Source organism: Meles meles, chromosome 7 (genome assembly GCF_922984935.1).
Source record: "Meles meles chromosome 7, mMelMel3.1 paternal haplotype, whole genome shotgun sequence".
In the NCBI taxonomy this organism is placed as follows: domain Eukaryota; kingdom Metazoa; phylum Chordata; class Mammalia; order Carnivora; family Mustelidae; genus Meles; species Meles meles.
In genome coordinates, this window is record NC_060072.1 from 5,832,525 (window position 1) to 5,857,530 (window position 25,006).

Here is a 25,006-nt window from a genome sequence, read left to right on the forward strand (position 1 = left end):
CCTGGAGAAGAAAAGGAATATTCCTTAGTCATACACACTTCTGAGGCTCTGCTACATGGCGTCGACGGCTCTGGTTTAGTTGATTCAAAACCATTCGTACTCACCTTGGCAGGCTCTGGCTTGGATCTCTCACCTGTCCCTCAAACCCAGAGAGAAGAGAAAGTGGCTGGCCTGGGCGGGCCACCAGGCAGAGGAATTGCTTGAACTTGGTATGGAGGGTCTTTGTCTTCTCACCTTTCCACCTCCCAGTGGGGCTGTTTGGATTGGTGGGTGGGTTCTGATGGGTTGTTCTCAGACTTGGTTGGACCCTCCCACAGAGGGAGAAGGGGGACAGGGAGACGAGGCGGAGGCAGGAATGAAGCCTGGGAGGAGCAGAGGGCCGTGGGAGTGGGAATGCAGGCAGAGGGTGGGGTGGCCTGGGAGAAAGAGATGGTGCCCGCATTCCTTCATGGGTGATAACCTGAGAGCAAGGCCCCGTCCCCTGAAACGATGTCTACTCTCCAGAGCAGCACCCTTTGGCTCTGTGGCTCTTGGGCCAGGGAATGTGGGCGAGGGAGAAGGAGCTCACCTGTCCATTGGGGTCTGCCAGGCCCCTCACCTGCTCCCCCTTCCCTTCGCAAACCAGGAGGTGGATCTGGGAAGCAGGTGCACGATGGCAGGAGCCAATACCAGCATCGATCGAGCTGGTACCTGCCTTGTGCTGGGCACCGTGGGAAGGATCTTTCAACCATTACTGCATTTAATTCCTCAATGGCCATCCTTTTAGGTAGGGGTGAACCATCGCTCCCCTGGGGACATTGAGGCTGAGAAGTGAGGGGACTTGCCCAAAGCTGTATGCTAAAAAAGTAATGAAGTCTTTTCAAACAAAAGCAAAGCAAAACAAAATGAAAAGAATGAGGAACCTCTGAGCCTGTGACTGAGTCCTAGGCTTTCCTAATTGCGGGGGGGGGGGGGGGGGAGTTTTTTAGCAAAAGATTAAAGAGCCTAGGTCGCTTAGGCCTCTCCTTCTCCTTTCTTCTGACACCCAGCAGTGAACGGGATTTGGGTAAATATTAGCCCCGTGGTGTCCGTGGGAGCCTGACCTCCAATGCCTGCTTCTTGTACTCCGGCCTAGATGGGGGCATATTGCCACATACAATCCTGGGCCTGAGATCATTCCACCAGGAAGTCCCCCACCCTCACCCCAGGCGAGATATGACTGTCCCTGAGGCAGAAACTCCCCGCCCCCCCCACCCCCTCCCTAAGTATTGAACAGATGACAGCTGAACACATCAGGTACAGACACAGGTCCTTTTGCAACAGCTGGTCTGGGGGCCAGGAGCAGCCCTTGATGGCTCCCCACCATCTTCAAGTTCTTTGTGTCTTTTTCGGTGGCACTCTGCATGAAATCTTACATGGGTTCAATAGCAGTGTTTGATGGGTAGACATTTATTTTATGATGTAATTATGGTATATAACTTCTTTTATAAGTTCAAGTTTATAACATTCATCTGTTATAAACTGAATCAATAAGGGGAAAGTCACTTTTTTTTTGGATGAATGCACATTTTGAGCCTGCTGCAATGTTTTAAAAAAAAATTAGCCTTGGTATGCAATTTTATTTTCTATCAAGGAAATCTGGAATCACAGAAGTGGTTGCATATGGTAACATTGTAAAACAAAATAAAACAAGATCTCGTTTCCCAATCACAGGATGCCCTTCGATTTAGCTGATCCAGGAGCCCACCAAAGGAAAGAAGATACTCTGGATTCAGAATGGAATCACTGTTGACATCCAGGACCTTCTCATCCTCCCAAAGGGCAGGAACTCAAAGAGGGAGTGTGGGAGTGATTCTATATGTTCATCAGAGGGTAGAAAATACTTTATACAATGTCTCACATGAAGTCTGGGCATTAAGTCCTTCCTCCAAAGTTTCAAACATTCACTTTCATGTATTGGTTTCCTTGTTGCCACTTGTCCCCATTGGTGCAAACGGCAACACTGTAACACTGACCCCCCCCTCCCCGCCAACCAGGAGCCTTGGCACTTAGGAAAAGTATGAAGACTCCTTCAGGAATAGTGCTTTCAAGCCATATGAGGCATAAGAACCAATTATGGAACTTGGGGAAAATGGGGTGCTCCTGGAGATGCCCACAGTGGGAAATGCTGTCCCCTTAATGCGACCACATCCTGCTGACTTTAGGGGTGGGAGCTGGTCCCAGGCCTGAGTGTCCTACCCAGCAGCGCTGAGCTGAATGTGACCCTCCTAAGTACAGCTGTGTACTTGATGGCATAGTGTTATGTGAGAAGACGTGCACGGGCCAGAGTGGAACGAAACAAAGCGAAGCAAGAAAGGCCGGGATAATTGCCTCCTAATCAATGACACATTTGTAAGGAATCCAGATCTTTCTACAACTTGGCAGGGAAGAGCTTCATTCCGAGGTAAATCCAGAAACGGGCTCCTCTAGTCGTAACAGTTAACACTTTGCTGTCTCTAGAACATTAATGGGTTCCTGCATCTGGCTTATTTGATCACAGTTAAAAATGTTTAAGAGTTAAGTCTATCCTGAGGCACTCTTACAAAATGCGGATCAGGGAGGGGTCCTCGGACACGCTCAGCAACTGTTGATCGTGCCAGGATCGGTCCTCAGAGCAGGTATGATCTCATGAATCCTTGAGGTTTCCCTAAGCACTTGATTTCTATGATTATTCCCATTTTACGGTTGGGAAAACAGAGACCTGGAATGGCAAAGTAACTTGCCAGCACCCATAGCTTTTCGCGGCTCAGCTGCTTTCCCCACCTTATTTCTGCTCGTGCTTGCAAGGCTCTGGCCAAGCAGAACCCTCCTCTCTTCCTGGAGAGCATGATTTCTTGCCTCTGGGCCTTTGCTCTATTGAATTTCCGTTCCCTTTGGCTCCGTTAAGTACCACTGCCTTCAATATTGTTGCCCTCCTACGGGAGGGTTTCTGGTTCGTGAGGATCACTGCTGTCCCTAGATGGGGAGGCTCTTCTAGACTCTGTGTCTTTGTTGGGTCTTCTCAGGACCAGAAGCAGCAGGACCCAGGTCCATCCCTCCCTGAACTGCCGGCTGCCCCCTGCCCTGCCCCGCACTTTCTAAACACTGGAATTTATTTATAGAGTCAATGTCTGTAGCAGATTTTGTTTTTAAGATTTTATTTATTTTTTTTAATATTTTATTTATTTGACAGAGAAATCACAAGTAGGCAGAGAGGCAGGCAGGGAGAGAGGAGGAAGCAGGCTCCCTGCGGAGCAGAGAGCCTGACGCGGGGCTCGATCCCAGGACCCTGGGATCATGACCTGAGCCGAAGGCAGAGGCCTAATCCACTGAGCCACCCAGGCGCCCCTGTTTTAAGATTTTATTTGTCAGAGAAAGAGAGAGAGAGAGTGCATAAGCAGGGGGAGCAGCACGCAGAGGGAGAAAGAGGCGCCCCACTGAGCAAGGAGCTAAATGCTGGACTCCATCCCAGGATCCTGGGATCATGACCCAAGCTGAAGGCAGACACTTAACCAACTGAGCCACCCAAGCATCCCACAGATTTTGATTTTTGTCCTGGAACGAGGAACATATACCACTGTGTAAGAAAGACTATTTTACCAGCGATACAGTTATATCTGGGTTTTTTGTTTGTTTTTGAGAATGTCTTGATCTCCACAAAATTACGTGTGGACTTGGGTTGTGTGTTTATCCAGGCTGCTTAGCTGGAAATGGCTCATAAAGGATTGAGTCAGCCTTGGTCCCAGACCCAGGTAATGAGCACGTTGTATGGGGAGGAGGAGACCAAAGGGCAGTTGACAAAGCATGACCACGTGTTAACCGTTCAGATACTGAGCACTCATACCTGCATGCCCAGAGCCGCTCTGCACACGTCTCCTTTTTTTGTCCCCCTCACCCCTGACCACAACCGTGTGAGATGGGCTTTGTTATCACCTCCCTGTCACAGATCGGGACAGAGAGGTGCAGGTTCTACAGTGACCTGCCCGAGGCCCCTCCGTGGGGAAGGGGTAGAGGCCGGTTTGGGCTCCAGGCCAGTTTGAATATGACTGAAGGAGAAGGCGGAACACAATCTTGTGAAATGTTTGTGGGGATCCAAGTTGGGATGGTCGCAGCTGGCAAAGGGGAATTGGAAAAATACCCGACAAGCTGCTGGGATGGAAGGCAGGACTCCCAGTGTTTTAGCAACAATGTCAGATTGCTAGGTGCGAGAAAATGAGAGGAATTTTGGTTTTGCCCTAATGTTAGAAGTAGTCACGCAGCCAAGTCCAGGGTCCCCAACAAGAAAATACGATGTCGGGACGGCCAAAATAAAACAGCAGTAACACCGTTCTGCAGCTCAGACAGGCCTCGCACTAACATTCTGCTTTCCAGCCCTTGCAGAAATGACTTCTGCAAAATGTCCTCAAACAAGGCAATTGACCACAAAGCATTTGTCACCATCACGGGCAAGGGGCAGTTAAGACCCAAGCCCCCTGATGTCAGTCACAGAAGCCCATCAGCGCATGGCCGTGAACCTATTAGGTAGACAGATACATGACCAAAGCCCTGATTGGCTGGACCCAGCACAGCCTGGTTACTTAAGACAGTTCTGCAAAAGAGCCTGTAAAACTCCCAAACTTAGAAACTCCAGGGGCAGCCCTCTCAGGTGCCCTCCCTCTCCGGGAGCTTTGTCCTATCACTCAGGAAACTTTGCTTTGATGGCCACCTCTCTTCATCTGAAATCTACCTCTTCATTCCTCAAAGCAGTGTGACCAAGAACCACGGGCACCAAGGGGACAAAAATCCTGTAACATGAAGAAGGAAAGAAAGAGACAGGAAAGGGGCCAATGTGTAGATGGTGGAGCGCTGCCTGGGTCACGTGGCTAGGAAGTGACCTCTGGGGCTAGGAGGTCAGAAAGGCTCAGGGGGTGTCTTGTTGCTGGCCAGCGCCAGGCTCGCCGTCTCCCTGTGGTGTCCGGTCTGCGGAAACCCCTTCCAGCCTTCCCAGAGCTTGGAGGGAAGGGGGATGTGTGTGAGGGTGCGTGTACAGGGGCAGGGGTTGAGGGCGAGGACTGACGGGCGGATGGGGAAGAGCAGGAGGCTGGAGGCCCACGCCCCTGGCCAGCACCCGTTCAGAAACCTCCAGCAGTGATCGTAGGCACAATGCTACTTTCCAAACAATTTGGAAAGTGAAAAACCACTCTATTTCTTTGTGGTCTCTCTCAGTTCCTATCCACAGGGGGTGGAATCATACAGTCCCCACCATTTTGTGTCCTGCTTTCCCTTTGACCATTTTAGTTGAAGCGTTTTCCCAAGTTGCTACACCGTCTTCGTGATCATTCTCCAGGTGGAACCAGCGCACGCCAGGGTTGGGGGGGGGTGGTTTCTAATCCTGGCTCTGCCACTTACTCTCTTTACTCCAGCCATCCCCCTAGCCCCCAGCCCCCAGCAAGTTGCCGGGGCTCCGGCTGCAGACCCTCCCTTGGGTGTAGCCTTTTCTGCTCTCCAGGAGGACCCCGTGAAGCAATGCTTGGAAAGCGCTGGGGGTAGTGCGCGGTGAAGGTCATCAGTTTGTCCTTATTCTCTGTCTGTAGAATGGGGCTGACACCCCAGCAGGCAAGGGCTGGTGAGAACTAGAAATAAAGTGCTCCATTGTGCAGTGCCCTGGCCGCTCTCCCTGACTGCTCGGTCCACACACACTCTCTCTCTCTCTCTCTCACACACACACACAACACACACACACGCACGCACTCCCCGCGGCTCCGTCCACACACACACGAACACACTCACACTCTCTCTCTCTGCCCGACTTAAACTAAGCGGCTCAGGAGCGATCCGCACTTGTGGCGGGAATCTGAGGAAGCCCGGTTGACATTGGCTTCCCTGAGCGCCCCAGGGGAGGAAACTTCCGGAACTCCCAGTCAGGTGAGGCGCTGCCCTCCCGCGCTCCCCGCGCCTGGGTTCCAGCAGAGCTGCGGGACTCCAGCCCTAGCCCCGGGGAGCGACCCCGCGAAGCACAGCCCGGGAGCGACCCCGGGACGGTGACCCGGCACCCTAGCTCTTGCTTAAGTAGGCACTCCCCCTTTGATGGACAGGAGACGCCGCCAATGGCGCCCAGGGGCGGTCTTTCAGTGCGGCAGGGGGCGGGCCGCCTTCTGGGCCCCTGGCCCAATCTGGGCTGCCGGAGGGGCCGCGGGGCGGGGCCCGGCGCCCAGCAGCCAATGGGACGAGCACAGCGGGCGCGGCGGGGGCGGTGCGCTGGTGGCTGGCGGCAGCGGCGGCCGCGGCGGGGCAGGGCAGGGCTGAGGAGCGCGGCAGGAGAGAGGGCGGCAGCCGGACCCCGAGACGCCGTCGCGGCCGGAGCGGGGTGAGCGGCGAGTCGGGAGGAGGGCGGCGGCCGAGGTGAGGGGCGCGCCGCGACGGTTGGGCGCCGCGGGCGGACGTGGGGCCGGGGCGGGCGGCGGGGCCCGCGCCCTGTCAGGCCGCCGCGCCGGGGCCGCGCTCCGCGCCCGGGGGAAGCCTCTGCGGCCGCGCGGCCGGCGCGCGGACTTCCTGTCGCCGTGGGAGGGGGCGTGCTCGGGGGCCGCGGCGGGCGCCGCAGGGCGGGTGGGAGCCGCCGGGGCGGGCTCGGCGTGGGGCTCCGGGCGCCCGCGGGCGAGTTCTCGGGCGGGGGTCGCGGCGAGCGGAGCGCGGCGACGGGGCCCGCGGGCTGGGAGCTGCTGCCGCGGGGCAGGTGGGCGGCTGCAGGGAGGCTCGGGGAGGAGCCGCGGGCGCGCTGCGGGGAGCCCGCGGAGCCGGGGGGCGCCGAGGTTCGCCGAGGTTCGCCGCGGGACACGCGGGAGGCGAGGGCGGCTGCGGGAGCGGCGCCGGAGCCCGGGGGTGGCTGGTAAGCGCCAGTTGGAGGGCAGGGCTGGGTCCGACGGGTGGCGGGGGCAGGCGGGACGCGGACGCGGACGAGCTTTTGGGGGCACTTTGACGACCGCCCTTCCTTTCCTCCCTCCGCGCGTCTCTCCTGGCGCCGCGGGGGTGCGGGCGGCGAGGCCTGCCTTGTGAGCAGCCCCTAGGGCAGGGGGCACAGGCGGGAGAGGCTGGGGCTGTTCGCCCGCTCCACCCTCGGAGTTTCCCACAGTCACGGATTCGTGGAAACGCGAGCGCCTTCTCCCTTCTGGGGTTTCCGAGCCGGCCGGGTCATCGGAGGGTTCCGGGCTGGAGAAGTAGCGATTTCTGTCCTCGGATCTCACTGGTGCGTTGGGCTTTTGGCTCCACCAGAGAAGGGCGATTTTCCTTTCGGAGGGACTTGGTCGGGAGAACAGGCTGTGCTGCCTCCTGGCACCTATCGCCTGCCCGCCCCCCCCCCCCCCCCCCCCCCCCGCAGCTCTAGCCTCCGAGGATGCTGCTGTCCACTTGGGGACAGGGGAAGGCGGCCTTCAAGGTGGGGTGTGTGTCATCATTCCGGAGTCTTCTCTGCTGCAGCTGTCCAGTGTTTTTTTGCGGTGAAAGGGTAGGCTGCCCAGAGTCTCCACGGCTACTCATTACACTGTTTACCAAACACTCCCTGACTGTCCTGATGAAAATCAAGAGAACTGCTAAAGGAATTCAAACCTGAGCGGCTGTCACTGAGCTCACAGCTTCCTTCCCTGCTCTGCAGTTCCTCCCTCCGCAGTTGGATGCTGAAGTTCTGTTTTAATCCTCCTGGGACTGCCAGTTTGGCGCCCAGGGCGAGGAAACCAACCAGGTGGGGGCTGTTGAATGCCAGCCCTCCCGTTCTGGCCCCAGATGTTCTTACCCCACTTGATTGACAAGCCTGGTCGCAGCCTCCACATAGAGACATTGAACAGGAGCCATTGCAACTTGGGGTTCTCTTGATTCCCATGGGAAACTCATCTGTGTGCGTGTTAACTTAATTCTGGAGCTCGGCAATCAGTCACCTGGGTGAGGGTATGCTAGTTGAGATACGAGGCCACATCAAAAACTTTTCTGTGGTGTGTGATTTTCTTTTGACAGTTGTCTTCAAGCTTTAAAGAAACTGGCCAGTATAGGCTGATATATTTATTACTTGGGAAAGTAACTTAACCCAGAGGGATAGAAGAGTGATTAGGTCTGCACTCTTGCTTCACTTTGTTGGAGAAGAATAAGAACTCATTCGAATGGAAACAGCTCATGCTGTTTGGGAACTGGAACTTTATTACTCTCAGTCTTAAATATGTGAGAGGTCATAATATTTAAATAACCTAAAAGTATGCGTATGTAAAAAACCGTGTCTGGGTTTCGGACATAGGCTGGGAGATAAGGTTGTCTTTCCCTAGTCCTGGATGCCTATCCAGATTTCTGATAGCCAGACCAGTCCTGGGGTGGGAGCTGAGGGGCATTTGTCCTTTACTTTTTCATTTCCGTCCCCATTCACTTGAAAGTTGTAGACTTTCACTTGAATTCACTTGAAACTTGTAGACTGAGTTAAGGCCATGATGCTCCGGTGTCCTGCTTGTGACAGGGTCATCAGCTGGTTCCAGGATGTTATGGAATATCAAAAAGATTTCATAGATTCCTTAATAATAGTTATGGTGCCTTGTATTTAGAGATCGGGTAGCATTTACCAAGGGCTTTCTGGCCACCCTCACCTGAACCTTGCCGCTGACTCGCGCCTGCCTTATCTGTCATCAGATTGTCATGGCCGCTTTGCGGAGGCCAGCCCGTAGATTATGGGGTGATGACCACATTCATGTGAGCCATAGTGCTGGCTCAGTTTTCTCCCCAGTTAGGTTGTTTGGAACTGCAGTGGCGTACCTGAGAACGGCACGGCCATGCCTCAGTGGTGAGGTCAGTGTGCATTCCACAGGCAGAGACCTTTCTTTATGGCCCTGGCAGTGATCCTTCACATACCCGGACGCATCTTAGTGCCTGCAGCCTGACTCCTGATGGGTCCCAGTGCTGGTCTCTGGGATGGCTGTGTAGGATTCCTTCAAATACTTAGTATTCAGATGATTATGTTCTGTCTGCTGCCTGGAGACAGTCTTAAAAGAGGAGTTCTCGAAGTATACTGAGAAGCCTTCTGGGCCTGCAACACTCTTGGCGTTCGTGCGGTTCCAGAGATTACTGTTGGAAGAACGCTGGCCGTCGCAGACCACACGGGCTGGGGGTTTGATGAAAAGCACATAAAACAACAACAGTCTCCTTTCTTTGTGTGTTGATTTCTTTTTGTTCCCATGATGGCACATTTATGTTTGTTTGGTAAAATAGCACCATGTAATCCATTTTTTATTTCCTAGAATAAAATCTTCGTTTTGTTTTTAATTATTTTTAAAAATTTATTTTTTTATTTTAGAGACAGAGAGAGTGTGCGTGTGTGGGTGGAGGTGCGGGGCAGGGGGTAGGTAGGGTAGGGCAGGGCAGAGAGAGAGGGAGAGAGAGAATCGCAAGCGGACTTGGTGCTGAGCACTGAACCTGATGCAGGACTCTATCCCAGGAGCCCGAGATCATAACCTGAGCCAAAACCAAGACTCAGACACTCAACTGACTGAGCCATCTTTTTTTTAAAGATTTTATTTATTTATTTGACACACAGAGAGAGATCACAAGTAGGCAGAGAGGCAGGCAGAGAGAGAGAGAGACAGATAGACGGGGAAACAGGCTCCCTGCTGAGCAGAGAGCCCAATGCTGGGCTCTGTCCCAGGACTCTGGGATCATGACCTGGGCTGCACACAGAGGCTTTAACCCACTGAACCCCCAGGCGCCCCTCGTTCTTTCTTTTTAAAGTAGTCTCCACACAGGGCTCAAACTCAGGACCCTGAGATCAAGACTTAAGCTGAGGTCAAGAATCGGACGCTTAACTGACTGGGCCGCCCGGGTACTCCTTAAAGATTTTATTTCATTTATTTATTTTTTTAAAAAAGATTTTATTTGTTTGACAGAGAGAGACAGCAAGAGAGGGAACACAAACAGGGGGAGTAGGTGAGGGAGAAGCAGGCTTCCCACCGAGCAGGGAGCCGGATACCGGGCTTGATCCCAGGATCCTGGGACCATGACCCAAGCCAAAGGCAGACACTTAACAACTGAGTCACCTAGGCGCCCCAAGAGTTTGTTTTTAAGTAATCTCTACACTCCCAGAGTGGGGCTCAAGCTCACAACCCCAAGATTAAGAGTCACATGCTCCACTGACTGAGCCAGCCAGGTGCCCCAAAGTCTTAATTGTTTTATTTTTAAAAAGATTTTATTTACTAGAGAGAGGGAGAGATCACAAGCAGGGAGAGCAGCAGAGGGAGAGGGAGAAGCAGGCTCTCCACTGAGCAGAGAGCCCCACACAGCGCTCAATCCCAGGACCCCCAAATCATGACCCGAGCCTAAGGCAGGTACTTAACCAACTGAGCCACCCAGGTGCCCCCCATCTTTATTTTTTAATTGAGAAATATTTGACATACATTTATGTGTATTTAATTTCTTTTAAAAAATTTCCATATCAGAAAATTATAGGAGTGTTTCCTGGCTGCAGGCACCAAACGAGGTAGAGAGGGGTTACAGAAATGAAGGAAAAGCTGCCTCAACCAGCAAAGACCTCAGCAGGAAGCCTTGAGAAGAGAAGGCTGAGGATAGAAACTTTGCTATGACTTTAGCAGCCACACGTGCCATGGCTTGTGTAACGCACTCTGTGGCTGTTTGAGGTTTGTGTGACTTTTGTCCTCCCTAGAAATGTGGTATGGCGGGGTGGGAGGAGCATGGCTGGAGAGCGGAGCCCTGGGCCGGCCTTCCCACTAACCTTGAGGCCTAGAACAGTCAAATATCTTAGGTCTCAGTTTGTTTGTTTTTTTAAAGACTTTATTTATTTATTTGACAGAAAGATGACAGGCAGGCAGAGAGGCAGGCAGAAAGAGGGGGGAAAGCAGGCTCCCTACTGAGCAGACAGCCCGATGCGGGGCTCCATCCCAGGACCCTGAGACCATGACCTGAGCCAAAGGCAGAGGCTTAATGCACTGAGCCACCCAGGAGCCCCCGGTCTCAGTTTTTTATATTTGTAAGATGAGGGGCCGAGAGGTTCTTAACCTTTTGAGAATCTGATAAAAATTGTGGCCTCCTTCCCAGAAAGCATGCAGTTTCAGAGGCCAGGGCCAGATTTAGGACTCCGGATCACCCCATCTCTAAGCTCTCTCTCACCGATGATATTCTATAATCCTATTTTCTCGGTCATCTTTGAGCTAATAATAATGTAACTTGTGCTTATAGAGGACACATTCCAAAGCATTTTCACCTCGTCCTTTTTGTCCTTAAAACATTTCTGAGTGGCGTGGGTGTTGATGGATATTCCTTCTTGTGACGAAGAAAGGGGTACAGGACTGGCTACCAACTGGTAGGATCACCCAGTGAGAGACTTGTAGTGGGACCAGAACTGGGACACCTGGTTACCAGCTTGGGGTTTTTCCATTAGGTTTTGCTTCCTTGGTGGTTGTCATTACGAGTTTTGTTTGGCTGTGTAAATATCCCAGAATGTGTCACTTACAGAGGAAACTATTTGCTCGTCTGCTGAAAGGGCTGTTTCTTGGTCTGAATTTGGATCACTAAACACCTTTCTGCCTGACTGTCAAAAGGACTCTTATTTTGTTTTTGTTATTTTTTCTTGCCATATTTTTCATAGGGACACATTTGTAGGACTTCGGTGTTTTGAGCAGACTTGTTTAACGTTTATTGATTAAAGTACACATTGAAATGATTGCTTCTCAATTGCTTAGCAGTTGAAACACTTGTGAAATAAATGTTAAGTGAAAACTCCAAATGTTTGACTTGTTCCATCCAAATATGTACTTACAGATGAGACTCCCTTCCAGCCTGTGAGCTGCTGGGTGGGCTTGAGAGTCGGGTGTGGATTGTGGCAATGATCATGACTACCCAGCAGTGGCTTCTTGAGGCCTTCTGGGCAGATTCTGAATATTGTAGGGACTGTTTTTTTTTTTTCCCAGTTTATTAACTGCCCAGAGTCTCAGTTATGTAAAGAGCTTATGTATCCAAAAGAACACGGAATTTTAAAGACTTACAGACGTTAGGTGGTTTATTACTCATGAAAAGAATCTTCATAGTAAAGATGACTAGAATACTCAGATATGGAAGTATAGGATGGTATACAGTAGGTTTCACTCCAATGTGGTATGAGTCCATGCGCGGTCCTGTCTTCCTGTTATGTTATTCATTGTCCAGACATGGAAACAGGTGATTTGTTTGTTTCATGATGCATTTCTTCAGGATACCCACAAGAACGAGGCAGACACACATGGTCTCCCTGATACTGAACAGAAAGCCTGATGCCACGTGTCAGTTTCCTTAAGTGCGTTGCTCCCCAGAGAGAGGAATTGGTGGAGGCTGGAGGCAGAAGTGAATTCTGAGCATTTGGAAGTTACCAAAAGTAGAAGCCTGGTCAGGAAATGATGCTGTTGGAGGGCAAGGCCCATGACGAAGGGTACGCGCCAGGCTGCAGCCACCTTGCAGGGACACTGTCTGGTTAAACATGTGACCTGCCGTAATGCCTCCTTCATTGCTCTGCTGGTCTTTACAAGTCCTTGCTCTGACCAGGAGACTTGCGTCCGTAGGTTGGCCCCTCTCTTCCAGGAGTCACCTGTCTGTGATTTAAATATTGAGAGAGTGGCAGGCTGTCACTTGGGAACTCCATTAGGCTGCCGTGTCGAAGTGCCTGTTTTTTATTTTACTTTCCCTCCTGGGGCTGAGAGTGTTTGGGGACGTGGGCAAGGTGGGCCCAAGGAGGGGCGCATCCTGGCTGCTGTGTGCACAGTGCACCTGGCCCTGCCCACAGCTCTGGGATCCCAAGATGAAGGCGACTCTTGGGCTCTGTAGTGGCAGCTCAGTCAGGAGGGGGACCTGCAAGCCGTCACATTTCATTGCGACAGTAGCAGTTGGGCGTGTGTACAAAATGCAGGGAGGGGACAGAAGTGGGAGGGTCTGACTGCCCTGGGACACTGCAGAGCGCTGACCTTCAGGCAGGTGTCTCTGGAGCTGGCGATGCCCAGAAGGAGAATGGCAGGCAGAGGTGCAGAGCTGTGAAGAGTGTGGGGTGCGAGTGGCTCGGTGTGAGATGAGTCACTTAAGGTGGAAGGAGGGGAGGCTGGGTGCAGGCTTCATATTGGTAACCTGCCTTGCATGCCTGGTTCGGGTTTGGAGGATGGAGTTTGATGGCGAGCTGTTTCAGGGCAGACACAGCAGGTGTCTGTGTCTCTGCACAGAAGGGAAAAGTTGAGAGGTCAGGGATGCAGACGGCGAGGGGTGATCCTGGTAGCTCATTTTAACAATTGCCACTGTCCCTGGACGCTCGGAGATTGCCATCGAAGTTTCCAGGAAGCAGTGGCTGCGCTCTCCAATGAGAGGGGCTTCCAGAGCGGGACTGGCAGCCGTTTTGCCTCAGTGTCTTTGCCCGCGTTTGCTTTTCCATTGGTAACATGGTGGCTCCTGGGTTCTGCTGCCTTTCCCATGTGGTTTTTGGTCACAGATCCATGCAGTCAGGAGGTAACTTTCACTGCCAGAGAAAGGTCATATTACAGTAAGGTGTAGGAGGTTTCAGAGTGCCACAGCCCCGATTGGAGTTCGCCTCTACCACTGGGTAACAGGGTGGCCTTCCTCGGCCACATGCTTCAGCAGCTTCAGAACTGGGATGTTGACAGCCTCCTCGTCCTCCAGCCGAGCGAGGGCGGAGTGGGGTACTGCACCCTGAGAGGTCAGCGCCTGTGCCAGGTCTGTGGGGCTGGCTCAGTAACTTGTGTATTGTTCAGAGTACAATGTCTACTTAAGTGAACTTGCTAATTAAGCAAAGTGTACCGTTCAAGTGCTTAATTTGATGTTCTGTTATCCACTTCTATTGAAAATCCTCCTACCGGGCGCCTGGGTGGCTCAGTAGGTTGGGCCGCTGCCTTCGGCTGGGGTCATGATCCTGGGATCGAGTCCCACATCGGGCTCTCTGCTCGGCGGAGAGCCTGCTTCCCTTCCTCTCTCTCTGCCTGCCTCTCTTGTGATTTCTCTCTGTCAAAGAAATAAATAAAATCTTTCCTCCTACTGTGTGTTCTTTCCTCCGGCCTAAGTGTAGGTAGTCAATTTGGACCTTGCTTTGGTGACTCAGGGTCATAAGTGTGATTCGGGGTTGTTGATGTGGGCGCGGCCTCCGGCCCTGCATGGAGTCCCCTCCCTCCCATCCTAGCACTTGCCAGGCCTTCTCGCCACCTCTCTGCGTCTGCCCTTCCTGTTGGGTTGAGGGTCTAGGCTGGTCCTATCGCCTCCGGGTCGTGAGGGCACCCCAGCCTCGCCGAAGCCTTGCTCCTTCTGGGTTGGCTATTCTGTGGCCAAGTTGAACGTTCTAGGTTGGAGAAATCCTGAGCCTGGGATGACGGGCTGCTGCTGTGACTGGAGGTGCGTGAGAGTGGTGGTGGCTCATGCCGAGGTGGTGAGAAATGTTAGGACTCGAGAAGGCAAGTTGTCAGGTCGTATGCACTGGTCACAGGCGCGAGACAGCAGTGGTAGTTAAGGCTGCAGAACTGTGGAAAGTTTCTCCTCGTTTCCCAGACTGCGCCATTACCCTTTTACTTTTAGAAATAGTATGTAAATAATAACCTGATTGGAGAATGGAAATAAATGTATATAAAAGTGGCTTGGTTGTGTAGGCATTTGCAGTTCACCAGAACTTTCCCACAGCTTGCATTTTGTCTCCAGCCCCTTTTGGTTGGCTCCCCTCTTTCTTGCTCAGAGGAGGAGAAGAGGAGGGACTGGAGGGTTGGTGGTTTTGACTGAGACCAGCCGGCCAGGACCCCATAAGGGCCTCCACCCTAATTTGGACTTCCAGGAGCCCAGGTACGGGGCCCCTGCTGGTGCCTGCCTGCAGTCTTTAACACACAGAATAAACTGCACCTACCGTTTGAAGTTTCCTATTCAATTGAATGAAATTTGTAAGTGATGCCCAGACCATGGTTTGTGAACATTTTCATATATATATATATATATATTTTAAGGTTATTTATTTATTTGACAGAGTCACACAGAGAGAGAACACAAACAGGGGGAGTGGGAGAGGGAGAAGCAGGCCTCCCGCCGAGCAGGGATCAAGGCCCGAGCCAAAGGCAGACTCTTTAACGACTGAGCCACCCAGGCGCCCAACATGTTCATATTTTAAACTGTGTGTTCCATTGTACTCAGTTGTGTTGTCGCCAACTGAGTGTGCCAAGTCTGTGAGTTGTGGTCTTCAGAGGAACCACAGAGCAGGCTGTGCTCCCCGCACGGACCTCCAAGGCCGTTATTAGTGGGTTTTGTAGCTGACTGGCTGCTGGAGGATGGAGCCGGCCGGGATGCTGTTTAGCTTAGTCGTGACAGTGTTTTAATTAGGCAGCACCTGTGACGTCCGCACCAGCAAATGCATCATCAGCTGAGGAGTCCGGGCAGGTGCCAGTGAGGAGGCCTGCGACGGTGGGGGTCGGTCAGGGCTGGGGGGGTCACCATCTGGGTCAAGCCCCTGGGTTCTGGGGTTTCTGAGGGATCATATAAGAAGCTTTACATTCCTGCTCATTTCATTCTTGGAGCAAGATAGTGTTAGCTCCATTTTACATGTAAGTAAGTGAAAGTTCTGAGAGATAAATGATCTTCAGGTCATTTAGGGTCATTTAGGGTCATCAAGAGAGACGGCCTTCCACTCGACTCTGAAGCCCCATTCTTTTTTTCTTTTTTAAAGTAAACTATATGCCCAACCTGGGGCTTGAACTCATGACCCTGAGATCAAGCTGTGCGTGCTCTACCAGCCGAGCCAGCCAGGCACCCCTGAAGCCACGCTCCTGCCTCTTATCTTGCTGCCTTGAATAAGTGGATTCTGAGTCACTCACCCTCATATGAAAATAAACCTTAAACCTTAATCTTCCCTCCCCATCCCTCAGAAACAGAAAAGAGGAAAGTTATGTGGTCTTTTAAGATAGGATCTATGCCTGCCACTAACTTGGTGAAGATAACCTGAAAGTTTGCAGCAATTTACACAGCAGGGAGATAAGGGCAGAAAAGGGAGAGGCTTCTCCACAGCCCAGCTCGTAGGTGTGTGATCAGGGCGGTGGCTGTCATCCACCTGTCCATGGTCTCTGCGGCGCCTGTCCCGCTCCCCGACTGGCTGCAGGGGGGACAGCATGCCTGGGGATGCCAGAGCTCCCCGCTTAGTTGTGCCCTTTCCTCACCTTCCATTAGCTGTATTTTGAAGGGTGTCATAAGCTGTTCAAAAGCAGCGAGTTCAAAGAGAAGAAATTATGTTTCTGTAGAGCATTCGTTCTGCACTGTGTAAAATTGTGAAAGATCTTCACATTTTGTTGACATTGTGGTATCAATTGAAGATCAGTTGTTGAGGTAAATTAGAGCGGATGGTTGTTTTATGCTTGTGATAATTGTTGAAAGGCTTTTCCTCCCATTCTCGTCTTTTAGTTCTTTAATTTTTGTTTTTTTTAGTTCTTTTAAATATTGAAGGTGCAGGGGCGCCTGGGTGGCTCAGTGGATTAAGCCGCTGCCTTCGGCTCGGGTCATGATCTCAGGGTCCTGGGATCGAGCCCCGCATCGGGCTCTCTGCTCTGCAGGGAGCCTGCTTCTTCCTCTCTCTCTGCCTGCCTCTCTGCCTACTTGTGATCTCTCTCTCTGTCAAATAAATAAATAAAATCTTTAAAAAAAATATTGAAGGTGCAGCATAGGATTTTCTGAATAAAGGCTCTTGGGGCGCCTGGGTGGCTCAGTGGGTTAAGCCTCTGCCTTTGGCTCAGGTCATGATCTCAGGGTCCTGGAATTGAGCTCCCTGTCGGGCTCTCTGTTCAGCAGGAAGCCTGCTTCCCCGGCAACACCCCCCTCCCCTGCCCCCCCCCCCCCCCCCCCCCGCCGTTTCTCTGCCTACTTGTGCTCTCTCTCTCTGTCAAATAAATAAAATCTTGAAAAAAATGAATAAAGAACTCTTTCTTGTTTTCCCTTCCACATGCGTAGAGAGGTTTCTAATGTACCGTAGAAGGAGTAGCTGCCACCTGCGAGCTGCCTGCTTTGATCCAGGCTTCAGAGACAGGACGTGCATTGCCTCTGTCTACTGCTGAGCTTACTGGTTGGAGTGCAGGGACACTGCCGGTGGTGAGATTGTGTGCCTAGTCCAAGGTCGTTCAGGCTGTCAGTAGAACTGTGGCCCTGAAGCCGGCATTGACCACACGTGCCTGCTTCTTTTTCACTGTTTCGCTGTTAGGATTGTATTGTTCAGATCACTTAAATATTTTATAAGATATTTTCTGGGTTTTTACTGTTGCCTTTAACAAGACCTTTAATGATTGCATAATCATGGGGATGTAATGAGATTAAACCATTTCCCTATTGCTGGCCATTTTAGGTAATTTCCAACTTTTTTTTTTGCTATTGTAGATGAATTTGTAGTTTACAGTTTTATTTTCCTTTTTTCATTTGTGTGATTAGATTAGTTCGTGGGAATAAATTCTCAGAAATAGAAATCCTGGATTAAAGGATATGAGCACCTTAGAGTGTTTTGAATGCCTCCTCTGTTGCTCGTGGCTTTATTTTTCTGATACTGATGGGTGAAAGTGTTGAGGGACTCTTTCTCGTTAACATGCCTTGGCCTCCAGAACTTCCAAGTATCTGTGAGATAAGAAACTTGAGTGAGGTTTTCTCAAATGAGTCACGTTTCCTTTCTAGGTTTCTGGACATCATTTTACTTAGATGCTTTCTTTTCATAAGCATGAAACAGTCTTTGAAAAAGCCTTCCTACTGTGTTTATAATCACTCAAGCTCACGTTCGACATTCCCAAGGCTGTAAATGTTTGTGGTTGCATTTCTTCGTCAACCCAGTAGTCCTGATACTCAGAACCACAGCATCTCTTTGAACTCGTTCTGTTCTTTTCCTCATTTACAGTGTGCGTATTGGGAAGGACATTGCGCCATGTTGTTGCTGCCAGGGTCACTGGTATGGCGGGACAGCCCGGGGGTCGAGTGATCCTGCAGATTTTACCTGGTGTATCTTCTAGAGGCCGCTCTCACCGATGCTCCTGGCTCTGTTAGTTGTTAGAGACCAACATCTCAGAGAACATTCTGGGAGGTTTTTAATTTTGGTTCTTACCCTCCTTGTTTTTGTGTTTGTTTTTTCTGTTGGGAAGATGCTGTGTCCTGCCCTGCCCTTCACAGTGTCCCTTCACTGTGGCCTGGCTGGCTTCTTCGTCTTCTACTGTCCCTTCCATATCCACCCTGAGACTGAGTGGAGTCCTGTTTTCCTGGTGGCTCCTTTTCCAGGGTCTGCAGAAGAAAACATGTTTTATGAGGGACGAGGAGGGGCTCAGGTGGAAGCCGTGCTGGGCCGCAGTGCCTCGTCCCTTGGCCTCCTGCTGGGCTTCCATCCCATCCTCCGTCTCTGGGGCGGGCAGGGCCTGCTTCCCTTTAGTTCTCTGGCCCCTGGTGGGACAAAAACTCTATTCTCGGTTCCTCTTATCCTAGCGAAGAAAGGCTGACGTCCACAACAAAGCAAGACGTTACTACTCACTGAGGTAGAAGTAAGAGGAAATGATCACAACGCAGAGGCGTGACAAGAGTGTTGCCTTTCAGACACAAGTGGGTTTTGCTGCCGGCACTGCGGGGCTTGGCTTGGTGCTGCCCCTCCCCACTCAACGCTTATTCTGTCAGTAAACCCAGATTTTAGACTCGTGCTTTGCTCTGTGCTTGGCCTTCTGTGTTTGTATCACAAAGTATGGGAATTGTACTTTGCCCCGCTTTCCACAGATGTGTAAGTGTGCCTAGGTTGGCTGTTGCCTAGGCAACCAGCTGAACCTTTGGTCTTGTGTGTGATGAAGGCTCTGGCAGGGGCCGGCAGGCTCAGGCATCCTGGCAGCTTCTTAGCCAAGCTGGATGGTGACTACCAAGCCCCAGAGGCACAGGCACTTAGCTTCACTTTGTCTTTTCCACACTTCCTGTTTTCTTTCCCGAGAAATGTCTGCTCAGCTGCCCTGCCTGGGTGCGTGGCATGGCATGGGGCTGCTTAGTTTCAGGACAGGCCCTTCGGTAACTGACCAGGAGGCATGATTCCTTAGCAGCCTGTGACCCAAGCTTTATTCAGGGCTCAACAGGGTGCAGGTTGTTGCCTTACCTGAACTGGTTTTTTACTTTGTCATTATCATAATGATGTTTAAAAATTTAATGTTTATGGAGGCTTATTTTGTGGCACTGCCCTACTTTTCTGTGCATGATTACACTTACCCTTACGATAGCTTTATTTTGCAGGTGGGAAGCTGGGCTTAGGTTAAACGGCAGGCCTCAGAGCTAGGCTGGGGAGGTGTGTGCATTCGATCAGTGAGCAACTTGGATTGTGGAATTCAGCAAGCTAGGCCCGAGGGCATCATCAGAAATGGCAACAGAAAACGAAGCGTGCTCATTTTGTCCTGGACACCTCCCTTCTCTGATTGGTTCCCTTAGCTGTCAGAAATGTAACCTTTGCCTGTCCCATCAAATTGCCTTGCTCAGGGATGGAACAATGAGTGGAGACTGCTTTCAGGCCCCTACATGGTAGACAGTGTGGACACTAGAAGTCACCAAATATATACGTTTTTATTGTTAGCAAAATTGCATAATCTCATCCTTGGTCCCAAATAGTCGCCTCGTGAATGGCATTTGAGACACACATCATTTAGTGCTTGGCCTAAAGGAGGAGATCCGGGGTGCCTGGGGGGCTGAGACGGTTAAGCCTCTGTCGTTGGCGCAGGTCAAGATCTCTGGGTCCTGGGATGGAGCTGTGCATCTGGGCTCCTGGCTCAGCGGGGAGTCTGCTTCTCCTTCTCCCTCTACCTCTCCCCCTGTTCATGCTCTCTCTCTCTCTCACTCTCTGTATCTGTCTCAAATGAATAAATAAAATCTTAAAAAAAAAAAAGGAGATTTACATGCATACTGGTATTTTCCACATCAGACAGTTATTTTCTTATTTTAACTTTAAAGGCACTGCCCAATGGACAGAGTAAGTTGCTTTTCAAGTTTGTATCCTCTGTAGCGGGTGGGATGGAGTAGCATCTGTGATCTTGACTCAGGCCCTGACATAACAGAACCATTATTCTGACTGGAAGTTTGCAAGCTGCCGTCCTCCTGGCATCAGCAGCTGCTAGTTCTTTAAATATTTACATTTAATAACTTTATAGCTCTGCTTCCTTCTCGGACTTGCCACAGCTTCATGCCAAACACAGAACTGTCCCTTTAGAGTTGTTTGGAAACATGACTACATGCCAGGGTTGAGTTTCTCTGCAGCCCGCGCACATCACGGAGGATCGTCCTAGACCAGGCACATGGGACTCGTCCCTGGGGCCCTCTTCTGATGGGACTCTCCCCCCAGGGTGAGCTATCCGAAGGGCAGTGGTTGTGCCTGCCCAGAAGCTGGCATCCGCCTTGCAGATCTCGCGTGGGGACAGAGGCCCTGCGGTTCTCCTGGCCCACCTGTAGGAGCTGTGTTGGGTCCCTGGCTGGGTCCTTCTGAGGGTGGACTGTGCCTCCGTGTACACACACTTCACGCTGAGAGGGGGCCCTGTGGTGGTTGTGCACAGGTAGTACATGCGTGGAAGGAGCTTGGGTGTGCGAGCCGGAGTGTTCCCATGGTCGCATGTCGGGGTCTCGCGGTGCACGGCGCTGCTCTGGACCCGTGTACGTTTGGTTTCTTGAAACAACAGAGTCCGTGCTTACTGAGTGTGTTTGGCCCTGCAGAGCGTGGAGGGGTCCCTCCCTCTTTGACAACTGGGGTTGGGGGAGGTGTTGTCCCCTTCTCAGCTGTTCATACCACGAAACCAGTCACGCGTGGTGAGATCACTTGTAGTGCTCCATTTTATCTAAAGTCTTCTAGGGTTTGGCTAATTGAGATCCTTTGGATTTTATTAGCATTCTGGCCCAGTATCAGAAGATTCCAGTGCATATCGTGGTCTTTTTAGAGCTCTTACTTTATTTCAACTTCAGCTCAATGGAAGTTAGCCTAGAAGATTCCCCAGTGAACAAGCTTAATGTTGACATACGAAACTTCTCCTTGCAGCAAAACACAGATACTCTGGCTTTGGGGTAAAAAGCTCTCCCAGAATCAAGGTATTTCACTTCTTCTGCAGCCAGGCAGCACTCTAGGAACCTTTTGGGGGCACATACTTCTTGTGTCTTCTTGTCCTCCAGGAGGGAAGGACAGAGTGTCTTGGGTCACTGCCAGAGTTGCAGTGACCCACAGTACACATGACCTTCCCCAGTGCTGCTGGAGTAGGGGTGATTCCCTTCCAAGAGCAACTGCCAGGTTGAAGATGGAGATGAGCCCAGGAACCGTCTGAGGATTGCGCAGCTTTTAGTATCCCCAGCCCAGTGGGTCACAAAAGCTGATCTGAAATGGTGTGGTCACCAAGTGAGGAAAAGAGAGGACTGTGTTGTTTTTATATGTTAAGATTAGCAATTACCTTTTCTTGAGAAGGGCTCTCTTTTAGTATAAAATCGTGGCCATTCTTTTTTTTTTTTTTTTTTTTTTAGGATTTTATTCATTTATTTGACAGATGGAGATCACAAGGAGGCAGAGAAGCAAGCAGAGAGAGAGAGAGAGGAGGAAGCAGGCTCCCTGCTGAGCAGAGAACTCGATGGGAGGCTCGATCCCAAGACCCTGGGATCATGACCTGAGCAGAAGGCAGAGGCTTTAACCCACTGAGCCACCCAGGCGCCCCCCCTACTTTTTAAAAAGATTTTATTTATTTATTTGACAGAGAGAGAGCACAAGTAGGCAGAGAGGCAGGCAGAGAGAGAGGGGGAAACAGGTTCCCTGCTGCACAGAGAGCCCGATATGGGTCTTGATCCCAGGACCCTGAGGTCATGACCTGAGGCGAAGGCAGAGGCTTAACCCACTGAGCCATCCAGGTGCCCCAGAACTGGTAGTTTTTAAAGAGTATTCTTCTTGACAAAATAAAAGGTAAGCAGCTTTATTCTCCTCCCCAATTTTAATTTTTTTAATTTTAAGTAGCTTCCATGTCCAACATGGGGCTTGAACTCATGACCCTGAGATCGAGTCGCATTCTCTGCCCACTGATCCAGCCAGGTGTCCCTATTCCCCCCAGATCTAAACGGTTTTTGTTTGTCTTTTTAGTATAATTAACAAGCAATAAGTTGTACATGTTTAAAGTTTACAGTTTGATCAATTTTGACATACGAATACACCCATTAAACCATCACCACGATCAAGATAATGAACCTGCCCATCACCCCCAGAAGTGTTCCTGAGCTACGTCCGTCCTTTCTGCCTGCCCCTCGCCGCTCCTAGGCGCCTGCTGGTCTGCTTTCCGTCCTTGTACGCTAGTTTGTATTTCTAGGGTTTTACAGAAGTGGAATCATACAGTATGTTCTCGTTTAAGTGTCGTTTCTTTCAGCAAAATTGTTTTGAGATTCACCCATGTTGTAGCACCTATCAGGATTTCGTTCTCTTTTATCTCGTGTGTGTTTCTGCCACAGTTCGTTTACTCATTCACCTGTTGATGGACATTAGGGCTGTTCATAGTTTGGGCCTATTACAAGTAGAACTTCAGTGAACTTTTGTGTACAAGCCTTTGTATGTCCAAAAGCTTTCATTTCTCTTGGGTAAATACTAGAGTAGAATGGCTGGATGGTATAATGTTTAACTTTTTTTTTTTTTTTTAAAGATTTTACTTATTTATTTAACAGACAGATGACAAGTAGGCAGATAGGCAGGCAGAGAGAGAGAGGAGGAAGCAGGCTCCCTCCCGAGCAGAGAGCCCGATGCGAGGCTCGATCCCAGGACCCCAGGTCTATGACCCGAGCCGAAGGCAGAGTCTTTAACCCACTGAGCCACCCAGGTGCCCCAATAATGTTTAACTTTTTAAGACACTGCCAGGCTCTTCTGTGTTTCTAAAGTGTTGTACCATGTCACACTCCCACCAGTAGTGTGTGAGAGGTCCAGTTCTTGCGTGTCCTCACCAACACTTGCTGTGGACTGTCCTTAGTTGTTGCCATTCTGGTAGGTCTGTAATGATGTCTTATTGTGGCTTTAATTTGCATTTCCCTAATAACTAATGATATTGGCCATCTTTTCCTGTGCTTATTTGGGTCGCTATACCTTCCTTGGTGAACTAGCTATTCACATCATTTGTCTGTTTGAAAAGCTGGTTTGCTTATTTTAATACTTTTGAGATTTCTTTATTCTGGATACAAGTCCTTTATCAAATATGTGATTTGTAAATATTTTCTTCCCACCTGTAGCTTGACTTTTCATTCTCTTAACAGTATCTTTTGAAGAGCTGAGGTTGAAACAGTTTGATGAAGTCTGTTGTACAGTTTGTATTTTTTTGGTTGGTGTTACAGCTAAAATCTTTGCCTAATCCAGGGTCATGCATATTTTCTTATATTTTCTGTAGTTTTACAGTTTCAGGTTTTAATTTTGGTCTGCGATCCATCTAGAGTTATTTTTGTGTACAGTATAAGGTACGGAATTCTGTTTGTACCTTTTTGAAAGGTTTCAGCACTATTTTTTGAAAAGCCCCCCAAATCTGGGGGAAGATTTTTAGTTAGTGAAATCCAAAGGCTGGGAATTGTGGTTCTAGGCCCACAGATCTCCTCCCTTTGGGACTGTGTATAATTCTCATCAGCCTCACACAGCCTTGCTGTTTCTTCATTTCCCTTGAGACTTAAGCCCCTTGACAGCAGGGGCCTTCTCACCTGCTCGGGTGTGAGAGGGGCTGGGAGATGTGTGCTGGGGTCTCCTGTGGTCTCTTCCACTGTTCTGGGTTTTCCAGAACCCCGGGCACAGAGCCTTTAAGGACTTCCTGGTGGGTAGGTTCTGGGCAGTGTCTCACGTGTAGAGGTGGTTGTGGAGGCTGCCGGCTGTAAGCTGATGAGGGGACAGTAAGCCTTCTGTGCCTGGCTGGAGGAGGTGGGGCCCAGGCTAGAGACGTGGGAAGGTGGATGGGGCCATTCGCCGTCTGTGCAGGCTGGCGACCGTGTGAGCTGCCTCAGACTAGAGCCCTCTCGGCCCAGCTTTATGACCGTGTATGCGAGGGGTGGGTGCTCTTTCTTCTTTTTCCTTCAGTCCCAAAGGGGTCCGAGCAGCCTCCACCTCTGTACTGCTATGCGGCAGCTTCACAGGCGGCCAGAAAGTCATCTTCACCTGCCTTTGGGCCTGGGCGCCCTTGGCCCTGCGTGCTGCTGGCACTTCTGGAGCTCCTGGAACGAGCGCTGCCGCTGCCGTCCCCAGCACCCGGCGGCCGTGCAGCTTGGGCTCTGAGCCCTGCGTGCTGTTTTCCACGGTCCTTTCACCAGCCCTCTGGGAGGGCTCCAGCCCATTTTACGGATGGGGAAAGAGGCGCGGAGCAGGTGACCAGATGTAAGAGGTCTTTGGGCCATGCTTATCAGTTTGTTACTGAATGTTGGAGGAGGGATTTGGTTTAACATTTTTCATTAACTCTTTTGAACCAAATAGGGAGGGATTTATGTTGCTCTCTTCTGAGTCTTCATTTAGTTATCAGCAGTGGGAGCAGTTGGGCTGCTGTTTGGCCAGATTAAAATTCTTTCGGTGGCTCCCTGTTGCCATCACAATAAAGTCCAAGCTTGTGATCTGGCCCCTGCTCACCCCTTCAACCTTATCTCTTGCCCCATTGAGCTTAGTGTGTTTCTCCCTTTCCATAGATCTGTTACCTCTGCTGCAGATGCCCCGTCTTCCATCTTTGCCTGCCGAACTCCTACTCAGCCTTCAAAACTCAACACTACTTTTACCCCCACTCCCCAACCCTGATCCTGCAGAGTACAAGGCCCTTAGCTGTCCCAGTGTGTCTCATATATGGTATGATTGCTGACTGACTGCCGGCTGCTCTGATGGGCTGGAAGCTCAGGGACATGGAGGCAGGGACTGTCTTTTATATTGGAATCCGCAGTTCTTAGGTCTGTGCTGGTGTGTAATAGACACGTAGACGTGTGGGATGAATGAGTGTGGCGTGAGTAATATGTGCACCCTCAGTTTTCAGGGCCACCTTCATAGGGGAAGTAACATGGACTCACTGCA

The 25,006-nt window shown here is 50.8% G+C and overlaps 1 protein-coding gene across 6 annotated transcripts in view; it reads left to right on the top strand.

Moving 5' to 3' along the window:
• The first annotated feature begins 6,231 nt into the window (after window positions 1-6,231).
• The window catches only part of PACSIN2 (protein kinase C and casein kinase substrate in neurons 2), a 130,476-nt gene continuing 111,701 nt past the window's right edge, over window positions 6,232-25,006 (top strand). For 3 of the 6 annotated variants that reach the window (XM_046010538.1, XM_046010537.1, XM_046010539.1), the window contains exon 1: window positions 6,257-6,378. The gene's annotated coding sequence lies outside the window, so the exon portion shown is untranslated. Of the gene's footprint in view, window positions 6,379-6,841; window positions 6,863-25,006 lie in introns of those variants that run through there. The other 3 variants (XM_046010531.1, XM_046010530.1, XM_046010536.1) reach the window with 3 other exon arrangements.